We start from the raw sequence: 9,991 nt of genomic DNA on the forward strand, positions 1-9,991 counted from the left end.
TAGTATTCTTGGTTGACAGGTTTTTTGTTCTTTAAAGACTTTAAATATACCATCCTACTTCCTCCTGGGCTTCAAGTTTTCTCATGAAAAATCTGTTTATAATTTTATTGAGGTTCCCATTATGTGATGAGTAATTTTTCTCTTCTTGCTTTCAAAATCCTGTTTTTTGACAATTTGATTATATTGTACTTGTAGATTCATGTCTTTCCTCAAACTTTGGAAGTATTCTGCCATCATTTCTTCAAATAATCTACTTCTTTCACTCCTCTTGCATTTTTTCTTCTGAGATGTGCACAGGGCTTATATTGGTTGACTTATGGTCTCCATAAATCCCTCAGGATCTGTTCTCTTTTCTTAATTCTTTTTTTTCTTTTTGTCCATTAGACTTGATAATTTCAATTGACTTACCTTCAAGTTTACTCCCTCTTCTACCTGTTCAAGTCTGCTGCCGAACTCTCTAGTGAATTTTTCAATTCAGTTCTTATATTTTGCAGCTCCATTATTTGGTTCTTCTTATAATTCCTATCTCTTTTAAAGTGTTCTCATTTTGTTCATATATAATTTTTCTTATTTCATTTCATTGTCTACTTGTATTCTCCTTTAGGTCACTGAGTGTAATCGTCAAACTTGCTAAGAGACTAGAATTTAATTATTCAAATCACTAGAAAATGGTAAATATGTAATATAATAGCAGTGTTAATTATTGCTACAATGGCAATCATATTACAATATATAAATGCATCAAATTAACATGTTGTACACCTTAAATGTGCACAATGTTATACTTCAAATATATTTCAATTCAAAAACAGTTGTCTTAAAGTCTTTGTCAAGTAAATCAGAAGCCTCTGGATTTGTTGTGTGGTGATATCTCATTCTGGCTTTACCTTACATTTCCCTAATGACTAATGATGCTAAGCATATTGTTCTTATTTATGCTACATATAACTTTTGGGGGCTAGTTATCTCTTCAAATATTTTCCTGGTTTTTATTCGGTTGCAAATATCTCCCAGTTTATGCCTGTCTTCTCATGGTCTTCACAATACAATTCAAAAATCAGATGTATACTTTATCATTTTTCTCTTTTATCGATCACATGATCATACCTTTTTTCATACCTAAGAGATATTTACCCAATCCAAAGTGAAACAGATTTTCTGTTTTCTTCTAGATGTTTTATGATTTTAGTTTTCACATTTAGGTCTGTAATCCATGTTGAGTTGTTTTTTATATATGGTAAGAGGTGTGGATTGAAATTCCTTTTTTTTTTTTTTTTGGTATATGGATATCTAGTTATTCCAGAATCATTTCTGGAAGACATGATCCTTTATCCACTGAATTGTGTTTGCACATTTATCAAAAATTAATTATCTATCATATATATATCAATATATATATATATGTGTGCCTATTTATGCTCCATTGATTTGTCTACCTTCATGCTAATACCACAATGACTTTATTACTATAAATGTACAATAAGTTTTGAAATTAGGTAGTTTTAGTCCTCCAGATTTCTTCTTCTAGTTCAAATCTGCTTGGTTATTCTGTATTTTATGCATTTACAAATGAATTATGGAATCAGCCTGTCATTTTCTAAGGAAAGACTACTTGGATGTAATTGGGACTGAGATGACAATATTGAATCTTCTGGCCCAGGAACTTTGTGTATATCTCCATTCATTTTTGATCTTTTAAAATTTCTTTCAACAAATTTCTGTGTCCTACAAATCAATGTACAGGGTTACTTCTTTTGTCAGATTTACCCCCTAAGTATTCATATTTCTAATACTACTGTTAATGTTAGTGTGTTCAATTATTCCTTGCTGATATATGGAAATTCAGTTGTTTTTATATTGATTTGATATCCTTCAAACTTGATAATTCATTTATTATCCCTTGTTGCCTTTATGCATATTCTATAGAATTTTCTACATAGACACTGATGGCATTTGTAACTTAGGAGAGTTTTATTTCTTCCTTTCCATTCTGGATGTGTTTTATTTCTTTTTACTCTTATATTGCATGAGTTTGCACCACCAGTACAATATTGAATACAAATGGTGAGAGAGAGCATCTTTGTCTAGTTTATATTTCGGGGTGGAAACATTCACCATTAAGTATCATGGTACCTGTAGGTTATTATAGAGGCCCCTTATCAAATTGAGGAAGTTACTTTCTATTCCTAATCTGTTGAGAGTTTTATCAGAGATGGATATTATCAAATGATTTTTCTTCTTCTATTGATCTGGTCTCATATTTCTTAATTTTTAAATGATTAATTACATTAATTTTGTACATTAAACCCATTTTGCATTCTTGCAATAAACGCTGTTTAGTTATCATATATTTATTATTCATTTTGCATATTGTTGGATTCATTCTGCTAAAATTTTATTTATAATTTTTGCATCTATGTTCATGACAGATATTTGTCTCAGTTTTCTAGTAATGCTATCTTGTTTTGAATATTAGGACAATTTGGGTCTCACAGAATGATTTAGGAAATATATTTTTCCTCTTCAATTTTTTAGATTTTGGGTTATTTTTGTATCATTTTTAATTAAATATTTGGTATGATTTACCAGTGATGCCAACTGGGCTAGGAGTTCTTTTGTGGGAAGACTTTTATTTGTACATTCAATATTTTTCTTAGATATAGTGCTATTCAGGTTATCTATTTCTTGTTGGGAGATTTGGGTAGTTTGTGTCTTTCAGGGAAATTGTCCATTTCATCTAAGTTGTTGAGTTTATGGGTATAAAGTTGTTTATAATACTTCCTTATTATTGATTTAATATCTGTAGAACCTGCAGTGGTGACATTTCTCCTCCTTTCTCATTTTTTCTAATCAGTCTGCCTGATTTATCAGTTTTACTTAGAGATTCATCAATTTTGTTGATCTTCTCAAAGAAACAGTTTTTGTTTCTTTATTTATCATTTTTGGTTTTTAATTTTATTGTCTTCTGCTCTGATGTTTATTATTTCAATTTTTCTGTATACTTTGCAGTTTATTGGCTCTTTCTTTTCTAGCTTCATAAAGTAGAGGCTGAGACCATTTGATTCAGACATGTCATCTTTCTAATATAGATGTTTAGTGCCATAAATTTTCCTCTAAGTACTGCCTTAGTGGCCTCCCACAAATTTTGATATGTTTTATTTTTATTTCTTTCAGTTCAAAATACTTTATAATTTTATTTTGTTTTATTCTTTGATTCATGTGTTATTTACAAGTGTTTTATTTACTTTGTAAATATTTGGGAATTTTACAGATATCTTTCTGTCATTGATTTCTAATTTAAATCCATTTAGATCAAAGAAAATACCTTGTATAATTTGAACTTTTTAAAATTTATTGAGACTTGTTTTATGGCCCCAAATATGGTCTTTGTTGGCATATGTTCTGTATGCACTTGAAAAGAATTTTTATTCTGACGTTTTTGGGTTTGTTAGGTTGGTTGATAGTACTTTTCAAGTCTTCTTCATGTTCACTGACATTTTGGCTACTTGTTCTATTAATTATTGAGAAAGTGTTATATGACTATCCAATTATAATTCTGACCTTACCTATTTATTCTTGCATTTATATCAGTTTTTGCCTCATGTATTTTATGGCTGTATTAATAAGCACATGAAAGTTTATAATTTTATCCTCTTGAAGAATTGGCAGTTTATTATGAATTTATTATTTTTGATAATATTCTTTGCTCTAAAATCTACTTTGTATGATATTGATACAGTTATTGGTCCCTTTTTATTAGTGTTTGCCTAGTATATCTTTTTCAAGTCTTTTAATTTTTAACCTCTTTGTATTTTATTTATTATTGTGAATTCCTAGTGGGCAGCATATGGCAGTGTCTTGGTTTTTTCATCCAATCTGATGATCTGATTTTATTTTGGATATTTTCAAACTTTACAACTAGTGTGAATGTTGATATGATTGAGCATTTAATTACAGTCTTAATATTTGTCTTCTAATTGTTCAATGTGTTTATTGGTCACTTTATCTTCTTTTTGCCTTCTTATAGATTAATATAATACGTGTTATAATTCTTTTTTATGCATTGCTGCCTTTTAACTGTAACTCTTTATTGAATTATGTTGGTGGTTGCTTTGAGTCTTACAGTATATATTTGTGATTTATCGTAGTCTAACTTCAAGTGATACTATGCCATAATACATTGTATAGGAAACTTACATCATCTTATTTCCTTTTCTTCCACCCTCCAGACTATGAACCAGTTTTGTAATGCATTTAAATTTTGCGTATGCTATAGACTCCACTGTTGTAATTTTCTGTAAATAGTTTATTATTTTTTATAATAATATGTTATATTTACATAATAAAAATATTTATATTTACTCATGTATTTTCCAATTTCTGTGATTTTCATTCTTTATTTAGATCCAGATTTCTACCTGGTATCATCTTCCTTATGCTTGAAGGAATTCATTTCACATTTATTGTAATGGAGACCTGGTGGTGATAAATACTTTGAAGTATTTTATTTCTGAGAAATTATTTTGCTTTTATTTTTGAAAGGCGATTTCACTGACAAAATAATTCTAAATTTACTCTTTTATTTTTCTTTCAGTACCTTGAAGTTTTTACTCCATTGACTTCTTGCTTACACATTTTCAACTGAGAAATTTGATGCTATTTATACCTTTATTATTTGATATGCAATGTATCTTTCTTCTCTCTGGCTACTATTTGATGATTTGCTCTTTATCAATAGTTTTAAGCAATTTCATGATGAATGCCATGGCGTAATTTTCTTCATTTTTATTATTCTGAGGGTCACTGAACTTCTGGGATCTGTGAGTTTGTTTGTTTTTAAATCAAATTTCTTCAAATATTTTGCTGCTCCTCTTTCCCTCTCCTTTGGGGTCTTTGAATTCATGTATATTTGGCCATTTGAAGTTGTCAGAGAACTCAATGATGATCTGACATTTTATCCCAATTTTTTTTGTCTGTGTGTTTCATTTGGATGTTTTCTATTGCCAATTCACCAAATTCTCTAATTTTTTTCTTCTGCAAAGTCTACTTAAGGAATTTTCAACTCAGGAATTGTAGTTTTATCTATAGAAAGTCATTTTGGATCTTTCAAAGTGTATTCAACATGTCTCTATTGAACGTGTTCAATATTTCCTCTAAAATTCTGAGTATATGAAATAGAGTTATAACAATCTTTTCAGTATCCTAGTCTGCTAAATTTTTTACCATATTTGTCATCTTACAGCCACTTTGATTAATTTTTCTCCTTATTATTTCCCATGTTTTGCATATCTCTTATTTTGAAATTGGATGTCAGCTATTGTAAATTTTCACTTTGTGTTCTGGAATTTTTTATTAAATATTTTTGATATTTATTCTGCAGTGCAGTTAAAATACTTGGAAATAGTTAGACCATTTTGTGCATTGCTTTAAACTTTGTTAGGAGGAACCAGAGCTAGAATTTAGTTCATGGCTAATTTTCACCCACGACTGAGGTGAGAACCTTCTTATTACTCTACCCCATGCACTTTGAAACATAAATTAGTCCACTTTGGCTATTAACAATAGGCAGTTTTCTCTGTCCTGTGTGATTTCTGAGTATTGTTTCCTGTAATAGTTTCAAGTGGTTGTTCTACTCCTTATATTGATCACACACATGCATGCAATGATTAGTATACAATTGAAAACTCAAGTGAAACCAGCTACAGAACTTCAGAGTTCTCTGTGTGTGTGGATCTCTCCTCTATGATGCTCTGTCCTGTAAATTCTATCCTCCTTCGGCACGGAACACTTGCTCCATTACCTAAACTCTGCTTTAGTTAACAGTCCCTGCAACATTGCCTGGAAAGTTTCTCCAGTAACTAAGCTGGGGCAATTGTAGGATTGTTCACATGGGAATGCATACTTTGTGCCTCTTACTCCATATTTACTGGAGCAAATACAACATATATATTTTAATGAAAACTTTATCAAAATACAATTCACATATGATAAAATTTACCCATTTACACTGTACAATTCAATGTATTTTAGTATATTCACAAAGTTGTACAACGTACACCACAAATGATTTTGAAATATTTCCATGACCCTGAAAATAAACCCTTTATCTTTTAGCAGTCACTCCTCATTATTCCCCTGCCTCCAACCATCCAATCCTAGGTAAGCACTAATTGAATTTCTAGCTCTATAAATGTGTCTATTCTAGACAATTCATGTAAAATAATTATATGATATGTGTTATTATATTGATATGACAGGTTCTATTTGACATATTGTTTTCAATGTTCATACATATTTTAACATGTCTTATAACTTCATTTGTTTTTATTGCTGAATAATATTCCATTGTGTGGATATACCACAGATTATTTATTCATTCATCAACTGGGTTGTTTCCATTTTAGCTACATGAATGTTGCTACCATGAACATTCATGTACACATTTTTGTGTGAGCATAAGTTTTCATTTCTCTTAAGGATATAACTAAGAGTGGAAGCGCTACATCATATGGCAACTTTATGTTTAACTGTTTGAAGAACTGACAAACTGTTTCCAAAGTGAATACATCTCACATTCTCACCAGAAATGTTCAGTTGTTCCAATACCTGTACATCTTCATCAGCAATTGTCATTGTCCAAGTTTCCTATTATAGTCAATGTGAAAGGCTGTAGTGTGTGTGAAGGGGTATCTCATTGTGGTGTTGATTTGGAATTTCCTAATGACTAATGGTTTTGAGAATCTATTCATATGCTTATTTTCAATTTGTATATTTTTTTTGAGAAATGTCTTTTTGGATTGGTATTTATATTTTTTTGGGTAATTTGTCTTTTTAGTATTGAGTTGTAAGACTTCCTTATATATTCTATATATAAGTTCCATATTAGAAATATGATTTAGAAAAATTTCTCCCATAAATTTCACTTTCTTTTTTTAAGTATACAGTAAGTCACCTACATACAAATGAGTTCTGTTCCAAGAGCGCATTCCTAAGTCCAATTTGTTTGTAAGTCCAACAAGGTTAGCCTAGGTACCCACCTAACACAATCAGCTATATAGTACTGTACTGTAATAGGTTTATAATACTTTTCACACAAATAATACATAAAAACAAACAAAAAATAAAGAAAACGTTTAATCTTACAGTACAGTACCTTGAAAAGTACAGTAGTACAGTACAACAGTTGGCATACAGGGGCTGGCATCAAGTGAACAGGCAAGAAGAGTTACTGACTGGAGGAGGGAGAGGAGGTGGGAGATGGTAGAGCTGAAGGATCATCAGCGATAGGAGACGGAGGGCAAGCTGCAATTTCGCTCATGCCTGACGTTGATAGCACAGGTTCTGGTTCCTTGCTGGATTCAATTCTATCTACCCTCTTGAAAAAACCGATCCAGTGATGTCTGGGTAGTAGCTCTTTTTTTTCCATCATAGATGACATGGTAGCACTGGATTGCATTCTGAACGGCTGCTGAAACTTTCGTGTATTGTTCTACATTCAGGTCCTGTGCCTCACAAACTAACAGTGCCTCCTCAAATAAAGAAAATCCCCTTGCCATGTCCTGCATCTTGAATCTCTTCAGTTCTTCAGTTACTTCCTCTTGTCTCTCTTCGTCCTTTCTCTGGGCCTCAAATTCCATCAGGTTTTCATTAGTAAGCTCCTCGTGTGGCACAGCAAGTTCCATCATTATCTCTTGGTGCTTCTTAGCAGTACCAGCTACATCACCACTGCTTTTATGCTTGCTTCCGGACGTCCTGGGCTTGAAATAAAGATACTGTACTCTATACAGTACTGTACAGTAAAGTACACAAAAGCACAACCACTTGTAGAGGATGCATGCATGTGACAATGTACACCAGTTATGTGAGCTAACTTATGTGATTAGACATGTGAACACACGTTCACATCTTTGAAAGTTTGCAACTTGAAGATTTGTATGTAGGGGACTTACTGTAGTTGATTTACAATATTATATTAGTTCCAGGTGTACAGCATAGTGTTTCAGCATTTTTGCAGATTATACTTGGATATAAATTATTATAAGATAATGACTATAATTCCCTATGCTATACAGTATATCTTTGTTGCTTATCTATTTTATACATAGTAGTTTGTATCTGTTAATCCCACACCCCTGATATGTCCCTCCCCTCTTCTCTCTCCCCTTTGGTAACCACAAGTTTGTTTTATGTATCTGTGAGTCTTTTTCCGTTTTGCAAATACACTCATTTGTATTATATTTTAGATTCCAAATGTAAGTGATATCATACAGTATTTGCCTTTCTCTGTCTTACTTATTTCAATAAGCATAATATCCTCTAAGTCCATCCATGTTGCTGCAAATGGCAGAATTTCACTCTCTTTTATGGCTGAGTAATATTCATTGTGTGTGTGTGTGTGTGTGTGTGTGTGTGTGTGTGTGTATCACATCTTCTTAATCCAATCATGTGTTGCTGGGCACTTGGGTTGCTTCCATGTCTTGATTATTGTAAGTAGTGCTGCTATGAACATTGGGTTGCCGGTATCTTTTCAAATTAATGTCTTTTTTTCCCTGGATATATACCCAGGAGTCAAAAGCCTGAATGATATGGTAGTTCTATTTTCAGTTTTTTAGGAACTTCCATACTGTTTTTCATAGTAGCTGCATCAATTTTTTTCCCAGCCACAGAGTACAAGAGTTCCTTTCTCTCCATATCCTCAACAACATTCTTTATTTGTAGACTTTTCGATAATAGCCATTATGACACATGCGAGGTGATATTTTATCTTGGTTTTGATTTGCATTTCTGTAATAATTAGTGATGTTGAGAATCTTTTTATATGCCTCTTATTCATCTGTATGTCTTCTTTGGAAAAATATCTATTTTGGTCTTCTACTCATTTTATAATTGGGTTGTTTGTATTTTTGATATTGAGTTCTATGAGTTGTTTATATATTTTAGATATTAACCCCCTACCAGTCATATCATTTGCACATATTTTCTCCCATTCAGTAGGATGTCTTGTTTTGTCAATGGTTTCATTTACTGTGCAAAAGACTTTAAGGTTAATTAAGTCCCATTTGTTTATTTTTTGATTTTATTTCTTTTGCCTTAGGAGACAGATACAAAAAATATTGCTACAATTTATGTAAAAGAGTGTTTTGCCTATGTTTCCTTGTAAGAATTTTATGGTTTCTGATCTTACATTGAGGACTTAATCCATTTTGAGTTTTTTTTCCTGTATGGTATTAGAGAATGTTCTAATTTCATCCTTTTACATGTAGCTGTCCAGTTCTCCCAGCACCACTTATTGAGGAGACTGCCTTTCATCCATTGTATATTCTTGCCTTCTTTGTCATAGATCAATTGACCATAGGTGTGTGGGTTTATTCTGGGCTCTCTATTTTGTCCCATTGATCTATATGTCTGTGTTTGTGCCAATACCACACTATTTTGATTACTGTAGTTTTGTAGCATAGTCTGGTCTGAGAGGGTGATACCTCCAATTTTGTTCTTTTTTCTTGAAATTGCTTTGGCAATTTGGGGTCTTGTGGTTCCATATGAATTGCAGGATTATTTGTTCCAGTTCTGTGAAAAATGTTGTAGGTATTTTGATAGGGATTGCATTAAATCTGCAGATTGTTTTGGGCAGTATGGACATTTTAACAATATTAATTCTTCCAGTCCAAGATCACAGGATACCGTTCCATTTCTGTGTATCATTTTCAATTTCCTTCCTCAGTGTTTTATAGTTTTCTGAGTATAAGCCTTTCACCTTCTTGGTTAAGTTTATTCCTAACTATTTTATTCATTTGATGTGATTTTAAATGGGATTGTTTTGTTTACTTTCTCTTCCTGATATTTCATTTTTAGTGTATAAATATGCAACAGATTTCTGTATATTAATCTTGTATCCTGCAATCTTACTGAACTTATTTATTAGTTCTAATAGTTTTTGAGTGGAGACATTATGGTTCTATATATAAAGTATCATGTTATCTGCAAGTAGTGA

The sequence above is a fragment of the Lagenorhynchus albirostris genome, chromosome X (assembly GCF_949774975.1).
Source record: "Lagenorhynchus albirostris chromosome X, mLagAlb1.1, whole genome shotgun sequence".
Taxonomy (NCBI): Eukaryota; Metazoa; Chordata; class Mammalia; order Artiodactyla; family Delphinidae; genus Lagenorhynchus; species Lagenorhynchus albirostris.